Source organism: Schistocerca serialis, chromosome 10 (genome assembly GCF_023864345.2).
Source record: "Schistocerca serialis cubense isolate TAMUIC-IGC-003099 chromosome 10, iqSchSeri2.2, whole genome shotgun sequence".
Lineage (NCBI taxonomy): Eukaryota > Metazoa > Arthropoda > Insecta > Orthoptera > Acrididae > Schistocerca > Schistocerca serialis.
Genome location: NC_064647.1, coordinates 237426389 through 237449228, shown reverse-complemented (window position 1 = coordinate 237449228; position 22840 = coordinate 237426389).

Below are 22840 nucleotides of genomic sequence, written 5' to 3'. Positions count from 1 at the left end.
ATGTTATGTGTTGATTTTGACTTGGAGAAATATCAGAGGATTCATGCAAAGATGTACTGCGCTGGTCAATTTGATCACCTTCAATAGGTGATTGTATATTTTTTGTGTATAATTGTTCACAGTCTGAAGAAATATTTGCTGATACATGGACTTTTGATTCAATATCTGAGGTATTTGCCTTAGAATTTCCTTTAAGGTACTTCTAAATATTCATGTGCTTTTTAGTTTCTTCAATAACTTTTTCTTTTTTAGCTTTTCTTTTCCGATTTTCTGAACCAGAAAGCTTTTTTTTAATCATTTCCTTCTCCTCTGGCATGATTTAATAATTTGACAAATTATTGCTTGGACATTGCTCTATTTCGCGACCACAATATTCGATCTATAACAAATAAAGAAATTCACCTATCAGTAGACGTAACTAGAAAAAAACCTGAACTGAAAGATAAAAATGTTTTTGGCACCTACCAGAAAATTAAAATGTTGACACAGTCACGACACTCGTTTCACTCACAATTATTCAGCCACGAAAACATGACCGCTGCCTCCGACTCTTACTGACAATTACTGACATGCGGGTGCAAATCGTAGCGCTGCCAACATACGCAGTCTAACAAACATTGTGTGGCGCTGTATTATTTCAGTAAGTTAGGGGAGAATTCTCTATGAATGCAGTGCACGCATTGCGTGATCTATTAATTAATGCACATGAGTCATTAAGTCGCAAATATTCGATATAAATACATTCGTATTAATTAAATCATAATGTAATGTATATTTCACAGTCTGTGTTTTCTTTTATTTGGAGCGACCGGTAGTTTCTGTTGTAAACGAGAGATGGTGCGGCTGCATGGGCTCTTCCTTGTTGCAATTCTTAAAACAAATAAGAGAGGCGCTTTGGTAGAGCCCGTGCTAGCCCGCGTCAAACATGGATGGTTGCAGACAATACGGAAGATTGCATTCACCATGATTTCTCTTCTGCTACCCCGAATTCATCGCGCATTCGTGAGATTAGCGACGTATGTTGAATGAGACTGAATAATATTTTAGTTTCGCGAAATTTTTAGTTTCGCGAAATGGGTGATTGTAAATTGTAATTTTTTTTTTTACATGCGTTTAGTACGTGGCGCCCCTTGGGCCCCGGCGCCCACCCTAAAGCCGGCGCTGGTGTCAACAACATATTTTCGCAGTCAGAGGAGAAAGCTGGTGATTGGAATTTCGTGAGAAGATTCCGTCGCAAGGAAAAACGCCTTTCTGTTAATGATTTCCATCCCAAATCCTGTATCATTTCTGTGACACTCTCTCCCACATTTCGCGATAATACAAAACGTGCTGCCTTTCTTTAAACTTTTTCGATGTACTCCGTCAGTCCTATCTGGTGAGGATCCCAACCCACGCAGCAGTATTCTGAAAGAGGATGGACAAGCGTAGTGTAGGGAGTCTCCTTAGGAGATCTGTTACATTTTTAAGTGTCCTGCCAGTAAAACGCAGTCTTTGGTTAGCCTTCCACATAACATTTTCTATGTGTCCCTTCCAATTTAAGTTGTTCGTAATTGTAATACCTAGGTATTTAGTTGAATTTACGGCTTTTACATTAGACTGATTTATCGTCTAACCCAAGTTTAACGAGTTCCTTTTAGCACTCATGTGGATGACCTCACATTTTCGTTATTTGAGGTCAACTGCCACTTTTCGCACCATTCAGATACATTTTCTAAATCGTTTTGCAGTTTGTTTTGATCTTCTGATGACTTTATTAGTCGATAAACGACAGCGTCATCTGCAAACAACCGAAGACGGCTGCTCAGATTGTCTCCCAAATCGTTTATATAGATAAGGATCAGCAACGGGCCTATAACACTACCTTGGGGAACGCCAGAAATGACTTCTGTTTTACTCGATGACTTTTCACCAGTTACTACGAACTGTGACCTCTCTGACAGGAAATCACAGTTCCAGTCACATAACTGAGACGATATTCCATAAGCACGCAATTTCACTACGAGCCGCTCGTGTGGTACAGTGTCAAAAGCCTTCCGGAAATCCAGAAATACGGAATCGGTCTGAAATCCCTTGCCAATAGCACTCAACCCTTCATGTGAATAAGAGATAGTTGTGTTTCACAGGAACGACGTTTTCTAAACCCATGTTGACTGTGTGTCAATAGACCGTTTTCTTCGAGGTAGTCCGCATCTCGTGGTCGTGCGGTAGCGTTCTCGCGCCCGGGTTCCCGGGTTCGATTCCCGGCGGGGTCAGGGATTTTCTCTGCCTCGTGATGGCTGGGTGTTGTGTGCTGTCCTTAGGTTAGTTAGGTTTAAGTAGTTCTAAGTTCTAGGGGACTGATGACCATAGATGTTAAGTCCCATAGTGCTCAGAGCCATTTGAACCATTTTTTTGATCCGCGAGCGACGACATGTTGAAGAAGGAAGCGGTAAGACCTCGAGATACAACAGAACGAGAAGACCGAGCAGTCACCAGAGATACATAAAATATATTCGCAGTTGCGAATATGGATTACCGTCAGTTGCATAATGGAATGACGACAATGAAAATTTGTGCCGGACCGGGAATCGAAATTGGATTTCCCGCTTATCGCGAGCGGTCACCTTACAATTAGGCTATCCGGGCACGCTTCATGTGTCTACAACCTGTACTCGTACATCAATGAGACATTGAAGCGCCAAAGAAATTGGTGTTGGCATGTGTACTCAAATACAGATATATAAGTAAACAGGCAAAATACGGTACTACGATCAGCAGCGCCTATACAAGACAACAAGTGTCTGGCGCAGTTGTTAGATCGGTTACTGCCGCTACAATGGCAGGTCATCAAGATTTAATTGACTTTGAATGTGGCGTTATAGTCGGCGCACGAGCCATGGGACACAGCATTTCCGAGGTAGTGACGTTTTCACGAGTGTACCGTGAATATCAGGAATCCGGGAAAACATCAAATCTCCGATATGGCTGCGGCCGGAAAAAGATCGTGCAAGAACGGTGAGAGTTGGCAATACTCTCTTAGGATTGAAAGGTTGGCTACAGCGCGCATACACAAGCTCTGGAATCTAAGATATTGTTGTCGCGCCTCGCAACGCACGGATTAACTGGTGGCAGTTTGGAGGCCAGTGTAGGAGCCTGCCTGCCCGCCTGCTGTGGTGCGCACGAGTCACGTGTGTTGGGCGAGGGGTCGCCGCCGAGCTGCCGTACTGCCGTGTTCGCCAGCAGCGACACAGGATTTGGTATTGAGCTGATATTTTTTATAATTTGCAGCGCGCTTATTAATTTACAGAAAAGGTTTGTATATGTGCGTAGCAGCAGACGGTAATTTTGATAATGATAGGGGTTGAATTCTTAAGGGAAACGATTAAGTATTGATTTTTGTCATTGATTTCTTTTGTAATTGTCAGGGAACTGTTTCACTATATATTTAATTGAGAAGTATTTCAGTCTGTCTCAAGACTTTGATTAATTTGCAATATTGCTTTAATGCCACTGGAGGCAGACCTCCGCATACGAAGCGATTGTTCAAAGAGCTTCTAGCGTTTTGAATTGAATGAGAAAGAATCGCTTTCAGAATATAGTTTTTTGTTTGGGTTATCATTTATCGGGTTTAGATTTGACCAAACCCTTTCTCATGAATTACATGTAGCTGTAGTAAGCAGCAGCAGCCGCAGCAACAGCAGGAGCCGTTATACAGAACATGCATTGCACTCAGCACGAATAATAGGTTTTTTTATGTTTTTGTTAAATAATGGAATGCAGCAGATCAAGCAGTGGCAGCAGAAAGACCAAGTAAGTTATTTGTTGCGCACAGGACCAATAAAATAAAATAGAGTTTAGGCGATCTCTGTGATAGTAAAGTTAACCAGAGTACAAGCACGAGATTTTCAGTAGAAAACACGAGATAAGAAGACAGAGCTCGCGACTTTCAACAGGACCAACGACGACTGAAGAGAATGGGTCACCGTGACAGAAGAGCAACCCTTCCGAAATCTGCTGCAGATTTCAGTGCTGGGCCATCAACAAGTGTCAGCGTGCAAACCATTCAACGAAACATCATCGATATGGGCTTTCGGAATCCGAAGGCCCACTCGTGTACCCTTGATTACTGCACGACACAAAGCTTTAAGCCTTGACTGGGCCCTGGGCCCGTCAACACCGAAATTGGACTGTTGACGACTGGAAACATGTTGCCTGGTCGGACGAGTCTCGTTTCAAATTGTATCGAGCGGATAAACGTGTACGGGTCAGAAGACAACCTCATGAATTCATGGACCCTGCATGTCAGTAGGGGATCCTTCAAGCTGGTGGAGGCTCTGTAATGGTGTGGGACGTGTGCAGTTGGAGTGATATGGGACCCCTGATACGTCTAGATACGACTCTGACGGGTGACACGTACGTAAGCATGCTGTCTGATCACCTGCATCAATTCATATCCATTGTGCATTCCGACGGACTTGCCAAATTCTAGCAGGACAATACGACACCCTACACGTCCAGAATTGCCACGGAGTGGCTCCAGGAGCACTCTTATGAATTTAAACACTTCCTCTGGCCACCAAACTCCCAAGACATGAACATTATTGAGCGTATCTGGGATACTTTGCAACGTGCTGTTCAGAAGAGATCTCCACCCCTTCATACACTTATGGAGGACAGCCCTGCAGGATTCATGGTGTCAGCTCCCTCCAGCACTACTTGAGACACAAGTCATATCCATGCCACGTCGTGTTGCGGTACTGCCGCGCGGTATTAGCCGAGCGGTCTGGGGCGCTGCAGTCATGGACTGTGCGGCTGGTCCCGGCGGAGGTTCCAGTCCTCCCTCGGGCGTGGGTGTGTGTGTTTGTCCTTGGATAATTTAGGTTAAGTAGTGTGTAAGGTTAGGGACTGATTACCTTAGCAGTTAAGTCCCATAAGATTTCACACACATCTGAACATCATCTGTTGCGGTACTTCCGCGTGCTCGCGGGGGCCCTACACGATCTTACGCAGGTGTACCAGTTTCTTTGGCTCTTCAGTGTACATTCCCGTACAGGAGAGATATTAATCGGAGGTCGCTTGTCCTGCGTCGGCGGATATATACGATAATAAAATGCCTGTGTCGTTCAGAAGTGCGATGCAATGGTATCCGAGGGAACTCTGCAGCCTGCTTGTGAGCAACACAGGTCTTGCAATATCGTAATCGTCAGAGAGGTACTCAGAGCCTTGCATTTATCGTTGTCATCGATCCGACGCTCAACCACCGCTTCCATGACCACAAGCACGATTAACAGGCGGCTCGCAGGAATGCGGTGTGGAGTGCCATTTCTTTTCAAGGCAAGACCACCTCTGGTTGTCATCCGTGATACGCTTGAAATACAGCAGAACGTCGACGATACTGTACGCCCCGGTCTGTTGCTCTCCATGGCAACCAATTCTGGGCTGATATTTCAGCAAAATAACGCCCGCCCGTACGCGGTGACAGTTTCTACCGCTCGTCTTCTTGGCTGCCAAACCCTACCTTGGCCAGACAGGTCGCCCGATCCCTCCCCAACTGAGAACGCTTGGAGCATTGGTCAGGGCTCTCCAACCATATCGAGATTTTGACGATCTAAGGCGCCAATTGGACAAAGTTTGGCACTACATCCTTCAGGAGGACCTCCAACAACTCTATCAATCAATGCTAAGCCGATTACCTGCTTGCAAAAGGGCCAAAGGTAGACCTATGCGTTACTGGCTTGCACGGTTTGTGAAGCTCTTTCCCTTTAATCCTTCATTCAAAGTTTTTGAAATTGTAATTTGTTTGTCTTTATATGTACAGCACATCTACCGATGTTTGTCCCTTTCAGATAATTCCTTCGTGGTTGCCAAACCCTACCTTGGCCAGACAGGTCGCCCGATCCCTCCCCAACTGAGAACGCTTGGAGCATTGGTCAGGGCTCTCCAACCATATCGAGATTTTGACGATCTAAGGCGCCAATTGGACAAAGTTTGGCACTACATCCTTCAGGAGGACCTCCAACAACTCTATCAATCAATGCTAAGCCGATTACCTGCTTGCAAAAGGGCCAAAGGTAGACCTATGCGTTACTGGCTTGCACGGTTTGTGAAGCTCTTTCCCTTTAATCCTTCATTCAAAGTTTTTGAAATTGTAATTTGTTTGTCTTTATATGTACAGCACATCTACCGATGTTTGTCCCTTTCAGATAATTCCTTCGTGGTTGCCAAACCCTACCTTGGCCACACAGGTCGCCCGATCCCTCCCCAACTGAGAACGCTTGGAGCATTGGTCAGGGCTCTCCAACCATATCGAGATTTTGACGATCTAAGGCGCCAATTGGACAAAGTTTGGCACTACATCCTTCAGGAGGACCTCCAACAACTCTATCAATCAATGCTAAGCCGATTACCTGCTTGCAAAAGGGCCAAAGGTAGACCTATGCGTTACTGGCTTGCACGGTTTGTGAAGCTCTTTCCCTTTAATCCTTCATTCAAAGTTTTTGAAATTGTAATTTGTTTGTCTTTATATGTACAGCACATCTACCGATGTTTGTCCCTTTCAGATAATTCCTTCGTGGTTGCCAAACCCTACCTTGGCCAGACAGGTCGCCCGATCTCCCCCCAGCTGAGAACGCTTGGAGCATTGGTCAGGGCTCTCCAACCATATCGAGATTTTGACGATCTAAGGCGCCAATTGGACAAAGTTTGGCACTACATCCTTCAGGAGGACCTCCAACAACTCTATCAATCAATGCTAAGCCGATTACCTGCTTGCAAAAGGGCCAAAGGTAGACCTATGCGTTACTGGCTTGCACGGTTTGTGAAGCTCTTTCCCTTTAATCCTTCATTCAAAGTTTTTGAAATTGTAATTTGTTTGTCTTTATATGTACAGCACATCTACCGATGTTTGTCCCTTTCAGATAATTCCTTCGTGGTTGCCAAACCCTACCTTGGCCAGACAGGTCGCCCGATCCCTCCCCAACTGAGAACGTTTGGAGCATTGGTCAGGGCTCTCCAACCATATCGAGATTTTGACGATCTAAGGCGCCAATTGGACAAAGTTTGGCACTACATCCTTCAGGAGGACCTCCAACAACTCTATCAATCAATGCTAAGCCGATTACCTGCTTGCAAAAGGGCCAAAGGTAGACCTATGCGTTACTGGCTTGCACGGTTTGTGAAGCTCTTTCCCTTTAATCATTCATTCAAAGTTTTTGAAATTGTAATTTGTTTGTCTTTATATGTACAGCACATCTACCGATGTTTGTCCCTTTCAGATAATTCCTTCGTGGTTGCCAAACCCTACCTTGGCCAGACAGGTCGCCCGATCCCTCCCCAACTGAGAACGCTTGGAGCATTGGTCAGGGCTCTCCAACCATATCGAGATTTTGACGATCTAATGCGCCAATTGGACAAAGTTTGGCACTACATCCTTCAGGAGGACCTCCAACAACTCTATCAATCAATGCTAAGCCGATTACCTGCTTGCATAAGGGCCAAAGGTAGACCTATGCGTTACTGGCTTGCACGGTTTGTGAAGCTCTTTCCCTTTAATCCTTCATTCAAAGTTTTTGAAATTGTAATTTGTTTGTCTTTATATGTACAGCACATCTACCGATGTTTGTCCCTTTCAGATAATTCCTTCGTGGTTGCCAAACCCTACCTTGGCCAGACAGGTCGCCCGATCTCTCCCCAGCTGAGAACGCTTGGAGCATTGGTCAGGGCTCTCCAACCATATCGAGATTTTGACGATCTAAGGCGCCAATTGGACAAAGTTTGGCACTACATCCTTCAGGAGGACCTCCAACAACTCTATCAATCAATGCTAAGCCGATTACCTGTTTGCAAAAGGGCCAAAGGTAGACCTATGCGTTACTGGCTTGCACGGTTTGTGAAGCTCTTTCCCTTTAATCCTTCATTCAAAGTTTTTGAAATTGTAATTTGTTTGTCTTTATATGTACAGCACATCTACCGATGTTTGTCCCTTTCAGATAATTCCTTCGTGGTTGCCAAACCCTACCTTGGCCAGACAGGTCGCCCGATCCCTCCCCAACTGAGAACGCTTGGAGCATTGGTCAGGGCTCTCCAACCATATCGAGATTTTGACGATCTAAGGCGCCAATTGGACAAAGTTTGGCACTACATCCTTCAGGAGGACCTCCAACAACTCTATCAATCAATGCTAAGCCGATTACCTGCTTGCAAAAGGGCCAAAGGTAGACCTATGCGTTACTGGCTTGCACGGTTTGTGAAGCTCTTTCCCTTTAATCCTTCATTCAAAGTTTTTGAAATGGTAATTTGTTTGTCTTTATATGTACAGCACATCTACCGATGTTTGTCCCTTTCAGATAATTCCTTCGTGGTTGCCAAACCCTACCTTGGCCAGACAGGTCGCCCGATCCCTCCCCAACTGAGAACGCTTGGAGCATTGGTCAGGGCTCTCCAACCATATCGAGATTTTGACGATCTAAGGCGCCAATTGGACAAAGTTTGGCACTACATCCTTCAGGAGGACCTCCAACAACTCTATCAATCAATGCTAAGCCGATTACCTGCTTGCAAAAGGGCCAAAGGTAGACCTATGCGTTACTGGCTTGCACGGTTTGTGAAGCTCTTTCCCTTTAATCCTTCATTCAAAGTTTTTGAAATTGTAATTTGTTTGTCTTTATATGTACAGCACATCTACCGATGTTTGTCCCTTTCAGATAATTCCTTCGTGGTTGCCAAACCCTACCTTGGCCAGACAGGTCGCCCGATCCCTCCCCAACTGAGAACGCTTGGAGCATTGGTCAGGGCTCTCCAACCATATCGAGATTTTGACGATCTAAGGCGCCAATTGGACAAAGTTTGGCACTACATCCTTCAGGAGGACCTCCAACAACTCTATCAATCAATGCTAAGCCGATTACCTGCTTGCAAAAGGGCCAAAGGTAGACCTATGCGTTACTGGCTTGCACGGTTTGTGAAGCTCTTTCCCTTTAATCCTTCATTCAAAGTTTTTGAAATTGTAATTTGTTTGTCTTTATATGTACAGCACATCTACCGATGTTTGTCCCTTTCAGATAATTCCTTCGTGGTTGCCAAACCCTACCTTGGCCAGAAAGGTCGCCCGATCCCTCCCCAACTGAGAACGCTTGGAGCATTGGTCAGGGCTCTCCAACCATATCGAGATTTTGACGATCTAAGGCGCCAATTGGACAAAGTTTGGCACTACATCCTTCAGGAGGACCTCCAACAACTCTATCAATCAATGCTAAGCCGATTACCTGCTTGCAAAAGGGCCAAAGGTAGACCTATGCGTTACTGGCTTGCACGGTTTGTGAAGCTCTTTCCCTTTAATCCTTCATTCAAAGTTTTTGAAATTGTAATTTGTTTGTCTTTATATGTACAGCACATCTACCGATGTTTGTCCCTTTCAGATAATTCCTTCGTGGTTGCCAAACCCTACCTTGGCCAGACAGGTCGCCCGATCTCTCCCCAGCTGAGAACGCTTGGAGCATTGGTCAGGGCTCTCCAACCATATCGAGATTTTGACGATCTAAGGCGCCAATTGGACAAAGTTTGGCACTACATCCTTCAGGAGGACCTCCAACAACTCTATCAATCAATGCTAAGCCGATTACCTGCTTGCAAAAGGGCCAAAGGTAGACCTATGCGTTACTGGCTTGCACGGTTTGTGAAGCTCTTTCCCTTTAATCCTTCATTCAAAGTTTTTGAAATTGTAATTTGTTTGTCTTTATATGTACAGCACATCTACCGATGTTTGTCCCTTTCAGATAATTCCTTCGTGGTTGCCAAACCCTACCTTGGCCAGACAGGTCGCCCGATCCCTCCCCAACTGAGAACGCTTGGAGCATTGGTCAGGGCTCTCCAACCATATCGAGATTTTGACGATCTAAGGCGCCAATTGGACAAAGTTTGGCACTACATCCTTCAGGAGGACCTCCAACAACTCTATCAATCAATGCTAAGCCGATTACCTGCTTGCAAAAGGGCCAAAGGTAGACCTATGCGTTACTGGCTTGCACGGTTTGTGAAGCTCTTTCCCTTTAATCCTTCATTCAAAGTTTTTGAAATTGTAATTTGTTTGTCTTTATATGTACAGCACATCTACCGATGTTTGTCCCTTTCAGATAATTCCTTCGTGGTTGCCAAACCCTACCTTGCCCAGATAGGTCGCCCGATCTCTCCTCAGCTGAGAACGCTTGGAGCATTGGTCAGGGCTCTCCAACCATATCGAGATTTTGACGATCTAAGGCGCCAATTGGACAAAGTTTGGCACTACATCCTTCAGGAGGACCTCCAACAACTCTATCAATCAATGCTAAGCCGATTACCTGCTTGCAAAAGGGCCAAAGGTAGACCTATGCGTTACTGGCTTGCACGGTTTGTGAAGCTCTTTCCCTTTAATCCTTCATTCAAAGTTTTTGAAATTGTAATTTGTTTCTCTTTATATGTACAGCACATCTACCGATGTTTGTCCCTTTCAGATAATTCCTTCGTGGTTGCCAAACCCTACCTTGGCCAGACAGGTCGCCCGATCTCTCCCCAGCTGAGAACGCTTGGAGCATTGGTCAGGGCTCTCCAACCATATCGAGATTTTGACGATCTAAGGCGCCAATTGGACAAAGTTTGGCACTACATCCTTCAGGAGGACCTCCAACAACTCTATCAATCAATGCTAAGCCGATTACCTGCTTGCAAAAGGGCCAAAGGTAGACCTATGCGTTACTGGCTTGCACGGTTTGTGAAGCTCTTTCCCTTTAATCCTTCATTCAAAGTTTTTGAAATTGTAATTTGTTTGTCTTTATATGTACAGCACATCTACCGATGTTTGTCCCTTTCAGATAATTCCTTCGTGGTTGCCAAACCCTACCTTGGCCAGACAGGTCGCCCGATCCCTCCCCAACTGAGAACGCTTGGAGCATTGGTCAGGGCTCTCCAACCATATCGAGATTTTGACGATCTAAGGCGCCAATTGGACAAAGTTTGGCACTACATCCTTCAGGAGGACCTCCAACAACTCTATCAATCAATGCTAAGCCGATTACCTGCTTGCAAAAGGGCCAAAGGTAGACCTATGCGTTACTGGCTTGCACGGTTTGTGAAGCTCTTTCCCTTTAATCCTTCATTCAAAGTTTTTGAAATTGTAATTTGTTTGTCTTTATATGTACAGCACATCTACCGATGTTTGTCCCTTTCAGATAATTCCTTCGTGGTTGCCAAACCCTACCTTGGCCAGACAGGTCGCCCGATCCCTCCCCAACTGAGAACGCTTGGAGCATTGGTCAGGGCTCTCCAACCATATCGAGATTTTGACGATCTAAGGCGCCAATTGGACAAAGTTTGGCACTACATCCTTCAGGAGGACCTCCAACAACTCTATCAATCAATGCTAAGCCGATTACCTGCTTGCATAAGGGCCAAAGGTAGACCTATGCGTTACTGGCTTGCACGGTTTGTGAAGCTCTTTCCCTTTAATCCTTCATTCAAAGTTTTTGAAATTGTAATTTGTTTGTCTTTATATGTACAGCACATCTACCGATGTTTGTCCCTTTCAGATAATTCCTTCGTGGTTGCCAAACCCTACCTTGGCCAGACAGGTCGCCCGATCCCTCCCCAACTGAGAACGCTTGGAGCATTGGTCAGGGCTCTCCAACCATATCGAGATTTTGACGATCTAAGGCGCCAATTGGACAAAGTTTGGCACTACATCCTTCAGGAGGACCTCCAACAACTCTATCAATCAATGCTAAGCCGATTACCTGCTTGCAAAAGGGCCAAAGGTAGACCTATGCGTTACTGGCTTGCACGGTTTGTGAAGCTCTTTCCCTTTAATCCTTCATTCAAAGTTTTTGAAATTGTAATTTGTTTGTCTTTATATGTACAGCACATCTACCGATGTTTGTCCCTTTCAGATAATTCCTTCGTGGTTGCCAAACCCTACCTTGGCCAGACAGGTCGCCCGATCTCTCCCCAGCTGAGAACGCTTGGAGCATTGGTCAGGGCTCTCCAACCATATCGAGATTTTGACGATCTAAGGCGCCAATTGGACAAAGTTTGGCACTACATCCTTCAGGAGGACCTCCAACAACTCTATCAATCAATGCTAAGCCGATTACCTGCTTGCAAAAGGGCCAAAGGTAGACCTATGCGTTACTGGCTTGCACGGTTTGTGAAGCTCTTTCCCTTTAATCCTTCATTCAAAGTTTTTGAAATTGTAATTTGTTTGTCTTTATATGTACAGCACATCTACCGATGTTTGTCCCTTTCAGATAATTCCTTCGTGGTTGCCAAACCCTACCTTGGCCAGACAGGTCGCCCGATCCCTCCCCAACTGAGAACGCTTGGAGCATTGGTCAGGGCTCTCCAACCATATCGAGATTTTGACGATCTAAGGCGCCAATTGGACAAAGTTTGGCACTACATCCTTCAGGAGGACCTCCAACAACTCTATCAATCAATGCTAAGCCGATTACCTGCTTGCAAAAGGGCCAAAGGTAGACCTATGCGTTACTGGCTTGCACGGTTTGTGAAGCTCTTTCCCTTTAATCCTTCATTCAAAGTTTTTGAAATTGTAATTTGTTTGTCTTTATATGTACAGCACATCTACCGATGTTTGTCCCTTTCAGATAATTCCTTCGTGGTTGCCAAACCCTACCTTGGCCAGACAGGTCGCCCGATCCCTCCCCAACTGAGAACGCTTGGAGCATTGGTCAGGGCTCCCCAACCATATCGAGATTTTGACGATCTAAGGCGCCAATTGGACAAAGTTTGGCACTACATCCTTCAGGAGGACCTCCAACAACTCTATCAATCAATGCTAAGCCGATTACCTGCTTGCAAAAGGGCCAAAGGTAGACCTATGCGTTACTGGCTTGCACGGTTTGTGAAGCTCTTTCCCTTTAATCCTTCATTCAAAGTTTTTGAAATTGTAATTTGTTTGTCTTTATATGTACAGCACATCTACCGATGTTTGTCCCTTTCAGATAATTCCTTCGTGGTTGCCAAACCCTACCTTGGCCAGACAGGTCGCCCGATCTCTCCCCAGCTGAGAACGCTTGGAGCATTGGTCAGGGCTCTCCAACCATATCGAGATTTTGACGATCTAAGGCGCCAATTGGACAAAGTTTGGCACTACATCCTTCAGGAGGACCTCCAACAACTCTATCAATCAATGCTAAGCCGATTACCTGCTTGCAAAAGGGCCAAAGGTAGACCTATGCGTTACTGGCTTGCACGGTTTGTGAAGCTCTTTCCCTTTAATCCTTCATTCAAAGTTTTTGAAATTGTAATTTGTTTGTCTTTATATGTACAGCACATCTACCGATGTTTGTCCCTTTCAGATAATTCCTTCGTGGTTGCCAAACCCTACCTTGGCCAGACAGGTCGCCCGATCTCTCCCCAGCTGAGAACGCTTGGAGCATTGGTCAGGGCTCTCCAACCATATCGAGATTTTGACGATCTAAGGCGCCAATTGGACAAAGTTTGGCACTACATCCTTCAGGAGGACCTCCAACAACTCTATCAATCAATGCTAAGCCGATTACCTGCTTGCAAAAGGGCCAAAGGTAGACCTATGCGTTACTGGCTTGCACGGTTTGTGAAGCTCTTTCCCTTTAATCCTTCATTCAAAGTTTTTGAAATTGTAATTTGTTTGTCTTTATATGTACAGCACATCTACCGATGTTTGTCCCTTTCAGATAATTCCTTCGTGGTTGCCAAACCCTACCTTGGCCAGACAGGTCGCCCGATCTCTCCCCAGCTGAGAACGCTTGGAGCATTGGTCAGGGCTCTCCAACCATATCGAGATTTTGACGATCTAAGGCGCCAATTGGACAAAGTTTGGCACTACATCCTTCAGGAGGACCTCCAACAACTCTATCAATCAATGCTAAGCCGATTACCTGCTTGCAAAAGGGCCAAAGGTAGACCTATGCGTTACTGGCTTGCACGGTTTGTGAAGCTCTTTCCCTTTAATCCTTCATTCAAAGTTTTTGAAATTGTAATTTGTTTGTCTTTATATGTACAGCACATCTACCGATGTTTGTCCCTTTCAGATAATTCCTTCGTGGTTGCCAAACCCTACCTTGCCCAGACAGGTCGCCCGATCTCTCCCCAGCTGAGAACGCTTGGAGCATTGGTCAGGGCTCTCCAACCATATCGAGATTTTGACGATCTAAGGCGCCAATTGGACAAAGTTTGGCACTACATCCTTCAGGAGGACCTCCAACAACTCTATCAATCAATGCTAAGCCGATTACCTACTTGCAAAAGGGCCAAAGGTAGACCTATGCGTTACTGGCTTGCACGGTTTGTGAAGCTCTTTCCCTTTAATCCTTCATTCAATGTTTTTGAAATTGTAATTTGTTTGTCTTTATATGTACAGCACATCTACCGATGTTTGTCCCTTTCAGATAATTCCTTCGTGGTTGCCAAACCCTACCTTGCCCAGACAGGTCGCCCGATCTCTCCCCAGCTGAGAACGCTTGGAGCATTCGTCAGGGCTCTCCAACCATATCGAGATTTTGACGATCTAAGGCGCCAATTGGACAAAGTTTGGCACTACATCCTTCAGGAGGACCTCCAACAACTCTATCAATCAATGCTAAGCCGATTACCTGCTTGCAAAAGGGCCAAAGGTAGACCTATGCGTTACTGGCTTGCACGGTTTGTGAAGCTCTTTCCCTTTAATCCTTCATTCAAAGTTTTTGAAATTGTAATTTGTTTGTCTTTATATGTACAGCACATCTACCGATGTTTGTCCCTTTCAGATAATTCCTCCGTGGTTGCCAAACCCTACCTTGCCCAGATAGGTCGCCCGATCTCTCCCCAGCTGAGAACGCTTGGAGCATTGGTCAGGGCTCTCCAACCATATCGAGATTTTGACGATCTAAGGCGCCAATTGGACAAAGTTTGGCACTACATCCTTCAGGAGGACCTCCAACAACTCTATCAATCAATGCTAAGCCGATTACCTGCTTGCAAAAGGGCCAAAGGTAGACCTATGCGTTACTGGCTTGCACGGTTTGTGAAGCTCTTTCCCTTTAATCCTTCATTCAAAGTTTTTGAAATTGTAATTTGTTTGTCTTTATATGTACAGCACATCTACCGATGTTTGTCCCTTTCAGATAATTCCTTCGTGGTTGCCAAACCCTACCTTGGCCAGACAGGTCGCCCGATCTCTCCCCAGCTGAGAACGCTTGGAGCATTGGTCAGGGCTCTCCAACCATATCGAGATTTTGACGATCTAAGGCGCCAATTGGACAAAGTTTGGCACTACATCCTTCAGGAGGACCTCCAACAACTCTATCAATCAATGCTAAGCCGATTACCTGCTTGCAAAAGGGCCAAAGGTAGACCTATGCGTTACTGGCTTGCACGGTTTGTGAAGCTCTTTCCCTTTAATCCTTCATTCAAAGTTTTTGAAATTGTAATTTGTTTGTCTTTATATGTACAGCACATCTACCGATGTTTGTCCCTTTCAGATAATTCCTTCGTGGTTGCCAAACCCTACCTTGCCCAGATAGGTCGCCCGATCTCTCCTCAGCTGAGAACGCTTGGAGCATTGGTCAGGGCTCTCCAACCATATCGAGATTTTGACGATCTAAGGCGCCAATTGGACAAAGTTTGGCACTACATCCTTCAGGAGGACCTCCAACAACTCTATCAATCAATGCTAAGCCGATTACCTGCTTGCAAAAGGGCCAAAGGTAGACCTATGCGTTACTGGCTTGCACGGTTTGTGAAGCTCTTTCCCTTTAATCCTTCATTCAAAGTTTTTGAAATTGTAATTTGTTTGTCTTTATATGTACAGCACATCTACCGATGTTTGTCCCTTTCAGATAATTCCTTCGTGGTTGCCAAACCCTACCTTGGCCAGACAGGTCGCCCGATCTCTCCCCAGCTGAGAACGCTTGGAGCATTGGTCAGGGCTCTCCAACCATATCGAGATTTTGACGATCTAAGGCGCCAATTGGACAAAGTTTGGCACTACATCCTTCAGGAGGACCTCCAACAACTCTATCAATCAGTGCTAAGCCGATTACCTGCTTGCAAAAGGGCCAAAGGTAGACCTATGCGTTACTGGCTTGCACGGTTTGTGAAGCTCTTTCCCTTTAATCCTTCATTCAAAGTTTTTGAAATTGTAATTTGTTTGTCTTTATATGTACAGCACATCTACCGATGTTTGTCCCTTTCAGATAATTCCTTCGTGGTTGCCAAACCCTACCTTGCCCAGATAGGTCGCCCGATCTCTCCCCAGCTGAGAACACTTGGAGCATTGGTCAGGGCTCTCCAACCATATCGAGATTTTGACGATCTAAGGCGCCAATTGGACAAAGTTTGGCACTACATCCTTCAGGAGGACCTCCAACAACTCTATCAATCAATGCTAAGCCGATTACCTGCTTGCAAAAGGGCCAAAGGTAGACCTATGCGTTACTGGCTTGCACGGTTTGTGAAGCTCTTTCCCTTTAATCCTTCATTCAAAGTTTTTGAAATTGTAATTTGTTTGTCTTTATATGTACAGCACATCTACCGATGTTTGTCCCTTTCAGATAATTCCTTCGTGGTTGCCAAACCCTACCTTGCCCAGACAGGTCGCCCGATCTCTCCCCAGCTGAGAACGCTTGGAGCATTGGTCAGGGCTCTCCAACCATATCGAGATTTTGACGATCTAAGGCGCCAATTGGACAAAGTTTGGCACTACATCCTTCAGGAGGACCTCCAACAACTCTATCAATCAATGCTAAGCCGATTACCTGCTTGCAAAAGGGCCAAAGGTAGACCTATGCGTTACTGGCTTGCACGGTTTGTGAAGCTCTTTCCCTTTAATCCTTCATTCAAAGTTTTTGAAATTGTAATTTGTTTGTCTTTATATGTACAGCACATCTACCGATGTTTGTCCCTTTCAGATAATTCCTTCGTGGTTGCCAAACCCTACCTTGGCCAGACAGGTCGCCCGATCTCTCCCCAGCTGAGAACGCTTGGAGCATTGGTCAGGGCTCTCCAACCATATCGAGATTTTGACGATCTAAGGCGCCAATTGGACAAAGTTTGGCACTACATCCTTCAGGAGGACCTCCAACAACTCTATCAATCAATGCTAAGCCGATTACCTGCTTGCAAAAGGGCCAAAGGTAGACCTATGCGTTACTGGCTTGCACGGTTTGTGAAGCTCTTTCCCTTTAATCCTTCATTCAAAGTTTTTGAAATTGTAATTTGTTTGTCTTTATATGTACAGCACATCTACCGATGTTTGTCCCTTTCAGATAATTCCTTCGTGGTTGCCAAACCCTACCTTGCCCAGATAGGTCGCCCGATCTCTCCCCAGCTGAGAACGCTTGGAGCATTGGTCAGGGCTCTCCAACCATATCGAGATTTTGACGATCTAAGGCGCCAATTGGACAAAGTTTGGCACTACATCCTTCAGGAGGACCTCCAACAACTCTATCAATCAATGCTAAGCCGATTACCTGCTTGCAAAAGGGCCAAAGGTAGACCTATGCGTTACTGGCTTGCACGGTTTGTGAAGCTCTTTCCCTTTAATCCTTCATTCAAAGTTTTTGAAATTGTAATTTGTTTGTCTTTATATGTACAGCACATCTACCGATGTTTGTCCCTTTCAGATAATTCCTTCGTGGTTGCCAAACCCTACCTTGGCCAGACAGGTCGCCCGATCCCTCCCCAGCTGAGAACGCTTGGAGCATTGGTCAGGGCTCTCCAACCATATCGAGATTTTGACGATCTAAGGCGCCAATTGGACAAAGTTTGGCACTACATCCTTCAGGAGGACCTCCAACAACTCTATCAATCAATGCTAAGCCGATTACCTGCTTGCAAAAGGGCCAAAGGTAGACCTATGCGTTACTGGCTTGCACGGTTTGTGAAGCTCTTTCCCTTTAATCCTTCATTCAAAGTTTTTGAAATTGTAATTTGTTTGTCTTTATATGTACAGCACATCTACCGATGTTTGTCCCTTTCAGATAATTCCTCCGTGGTTGCCAAACCCTACCTTGCCCAGATAGGTCGCCCGATCTCTCCCCAGCTGAGAACGCTTGGAGCATTGGTCAGGGCTCTCCAACCATATCGAGATTTTGACGATCTAAGGCGCCAATTGGACAAAGTTTGGCACTACATCCTTCAGGAGGACCTCCAACAACTCTATCAATCAATGCTAAGCCGATTACCTGCTTGCAAAAGGGCCAAAGGTAGACCTATGCGTTACTGGCTTGCACGGTTTGTGAAGCTCTTTCCCTTTAATCCTTCATTCAAAGTTTTTGAAATTGTAATTTGTTTGTCTTTATATGTACAGCACATCTACCGATGTTTGTCCCTTTCAGATAATTCCTTCGTGGTTGCCAAACCCTACCTTGGCCAGACAGGTCGCCCGATCTGTCCCCAGCTGAGAACGCTTGGAGCATTGGTCAGGGCTCTCCAACCATATCGAGATTTTGACGATCTAAGGCGCCAATTGGACAAAGTTTGGCACTACATCCTTCAGGAGGACCTCCAACAACTCTATCAATCAATGCTAAGCCGATTACCTGCTTGCAAAAGGGCCAAAGGTAGACCTATGCGTTACTGGCTTGCACGGTTTGTGAAGCTCTTTCCCTTTAATCCTTCATTCAAAGTTTTTGAAATTGTAATTTGTTTGTCTTTATATGTACAGCACATCTACCGATGTTTGTCCCTTTCAGATAATTCCTTCGTGGTTGCCAAACCCTACCTTGCCCAGATAGGTCGCCCGATCTCTCCTCAGCTGAGAACGCTTGGAGCATTGGTCAGGGCTCTCCAACCATATCGAGATTTTGACGATCTAAGGCGCCAATTGGACAAAGTTTGGCACTACATCCTTCAGGAGGACCTCCAACAACTCTATCAATCAATGCTAAGCCGATTACCTGCTTGCAAAAGGGCCAAAGGTAGACCTATGCGTTACTGGCTTGCACGGTTTGTGAAGCTCTTTCCCTTTAATCCTTCATTCAAAGTTTTTGAAATTGTAATTTGTTTGTCTTTATATGTACAGCACATCTACCGATGTTTGTCCCTTTCAGATAATTCCTTCGTGGTTGCCAAACCCTACCTTGGCCAGATAGGTCGCCCGATCTCTCCCCAGCTGAGAACGCTTGGAGCATTGGTCAGGGCTCTCCAACCATATCGAGATTTTGACGATCTAAGGCGCCAATTGGACAAAGTTTGGCACTACATCCTTCAGGAGGACCTCCAACAACTCTATCAATCAATGCTAAGCCGATTACCTGCTTGCAAAAGGGCCAAAGGTAGACCTATGCGTTACTGGCTTGCACGGTTTGTGAAGCTCTTTCCCTTTAATCCTTCATTCAAAGTTTTTGAAATTGTAATTTGTTTGTCTTTATATGTACAGCACATCTACCGATGTTTGTCCCTTTCAGATAATTCCTTCGTGGTTGCCAAACCCTACCTTGGCCAGACAGGTCGCCCGATCTCTCCCCAGCTGAGAACGCTTGGAGCATTGGTCAGGGCTCTCCAACCATATCGAGATTTTGACGATCTAAGGCGCCAATTGGACAAAGTTTGGCACTACATCCTTCAGGAGGACCTCCAACAACTCTATCAATCAATGCTAAGCCGATTACCTGCTTGCAAAAGGGCCAAAGGTAGACCTATGCGTTACTGGCTTGCACGGTTTGTGAAGCTCTTTCCCTTTAATCCTTCATTCAAAGTTTTTGAAATTGTAATTTGTTTGTCTTTATATGTACAGCACATCTACCGATGTTTGTCCCTTTCAGATAATTCCTTCGTGGTTGCCAAACCCTACCTTGCCCAGACAGGTCGCCCGATCCCTCCCCAGCTGAGAACGCTTGGAGCATTGGTCAGGGCTCTCCAACCATATCGAGATTTTGACGATCTAAGGCGCCAATTGGACAAAGTTTGGCACTACATCCTTCAGGAGGACCTCCAACAACTCTATCAATCAATGCTAAGCCGATTACCTGCTTGCAAAAGGGCCAAAGGTAGACCTATGCGTTACTGGCTTGCACGGTTTGTGAAGCTCTTTCCCTTTAATCCTTCATTCAAAGTTTTTGAAATTGTAATTTGTTTGTCTTTATATGTACAGCACATCTACCGATGTTTGTCCCTTTCAGATAATTCCTTCGTGGTTGCCAAACCCTACCTTGGCCAGACAGGTCGCCCGATCTCTCCCCAGCTGAGAACGCTTGGAGCATTGGTCAGGGCTCTCCAACCATATCGAGATTTTGACGATCTAAGGCGCCAATTGGACAAAGTTTGGCACTACATCCTTCAGGAGGACCTCCAACAACTCTATCAATCAATGCTAAGCCGATTACCTGCTTGCAAAAGGGCCAAAGGTAGACCTATGCGTTACTGGCTTGCACGGTTTGTGAAGCTCTTTCCCTTTAATCCTTCATTCAAAGTTTTTGAAATTGTAATTTGTTTGTCTTTATATGTACAGCACATCTACCGATGTTTGTCCCTTTCAGATAATTCCTTCGTGGTTGCCAAACCCTACCTTGGCCAGACAGGTCGCCCGATCTCTCCCCAGCTGAGAACGCTTGGAGCATTGGTCAGGGCTCTCCAACCATATCGAGATTTTGACGATCTAAGGCGCCAATTGGACAAAGTTTGGCACTACATCCTTCAGGAGGACCTCCAACAACTCTATCAATCAATGCTAAGCCGATTACCTGCTTGCAAAAGGGCCAAAGGTAGACCTATGCGTTACTGGCTTGCACGGTTTGTGAAGCTCTTTCCCTTTAATCCTTCATTCAAAGTTTTTGAAATTGTAATTTGTTTGTCTTTATATGTACAGCACATCTACCGATGTTTGTCCCTTTCAGATAATTCCTTCGTGGTTGCCAAACCCTACCTTGGCCAGACAGGTCGCCCGATCTCTCCCCAGCTGAGAACGCTTGGAGCATTGGTCAGGGCTCTCCAACCATATCGAGATTTTGACGATCTAAGGCGCCAATTGGACAAAGTTTGGCACTACATCCTTCAGGAGGACCTCCAACAACTCTATCAATCAATGCTAAGCCGATTACCTGCTTGCAAAAGGGCCAAAGGTAGACCTATGCGTTACTGGCTTGCACGGTTTGTGAAGCTCTTTCCCTTTAATCCTTCATTCAAAGTTTTTGAAATTGTAATTTGTTTGTCTTTATATGTACAGCACATCTACCGATGTTTGTCCCTTTCAGATAATTCCTTCGTGGTTGCCAAACCCTACCTTGGCCAGACAGGTCGCCCGATCTCTCCCCAGCTGAGAACGCTTGGAGCATTGGTCAGGGCTCTCCAACCATATCGAGATTTTGACGATCTAAGGCGCCAATTGGACAAAGTTTGGCACTACATCCTTCAGGAGGACCTCCAACAACTCTATCAATCAATGCTAAGCCGATTACCTGCTTGCAAAAGGGCCAAAGGTAGACCTATGCGTTACTGGCTTGCACGGTTTGTGAAGCTCTTTCCCTTTAATCCTTCATTCAAAGTTTTTGAAATTGTAATTTGTTTGTCTTTATATGTACAGCACATCTACCGATGTTTGTCCCTTTCAGATAATTCCTTCGTGGTTGCCAAACCCTACCTTGGCCAGACAGGTCGCCCGATCTCTCCCCAGCTGAGAACGCTTGGAGCATTGGTCAGGGCTCTCCAACCATATCGAGATTTTGACGATCTAAGGCGCCAATTGGACAAAGTTTGGCACTACATCCTTCAGGAGGACCTCCAACAACTCTATCAATCAATGCTAAGCCGATTACCTGCTTGCAAAAGGGCCAAAGGTAGACCTATGCGTTACTGGCTTGCACGGTTTGTGAAGCTCTTTCCCTTTAATCCTTCATTCAAAGTTTTTGAAATTGTAATTTGTTTGTCTTTATATGTACAGCACATCTACCGATGTTTGTCCCTTTCAGATAATTCCTTCGTGGTTGCCAAACCCTACCTTGGCCAGACAGGTCGCCCGATCTCTCCCCAGCTGAGAACGCTTGGAGCATTGGTCAGGGCTCTCCAACCATATCGAGATTTTGACGATCTAAGGCGCCAATTGGACAAAGTTTGGCACTACATCCTTCAGGAGGACCTCCAACAACTCTATCAATCAATGCTAAGCCGATTACCTGCTTGCAAAAGGGCCAAAGGTAGACCTATGCGTTACTGGCTTGCACGGTTTGTGAAGCTCTTTCCCTTTAATCCTTCATTCAAAGTTTTTGAAATTGTAATTTGTTTGTCTTTATATGTACAGCACATCTACCGATGTTTGTCCCTTTCAGATAATTCCTTCGTGGTTGCCAAACCCTACCTTGCCCAGACAGGTCGCCCGATCCCTCCCCAGCTGAGAACGCTTGGAGCATTGGTCAGGGCTCTCCAACCATATCGAGATTTTGACGATCTAAGGCGCCAATTGGACAAAGTTTGGCACTACATCCTTCAGGAGGACCTCCAACAACTCTATCAATCAATGCTAAGCCGATTACCTGCTTGCAAAAGGGCCAAAGGTAGACCTATGCGTTACTGGCTTGCACGGTTTGTGAAGCTCTTTCCCTTTAATCCTTCATTCAAAGTTTTTGAAATTGTAATTTGTTTGTCTTTATATGTACAGCACATCTACCGATGTTTGTCCCTTTCAGATAATTCCTTCGTGGTTGCCAAACCCTACCTTGGCCAGACAGGTCGCCCGATCTCTCCCCAGCTGAGAACGCTTGGAGCATTGGTCAGGGCTCTCCAACCATATCGAGATTTTGACGATCTAAGGCGCCAATTGGACAAAGTTTGGCACTACATCCTTCAGGAGGACCTCCAACAACTCTATCAATCAATGCTAAGCCGATTACCTGCTTGCAAAAGGGCCAAAGGTAGACCTATG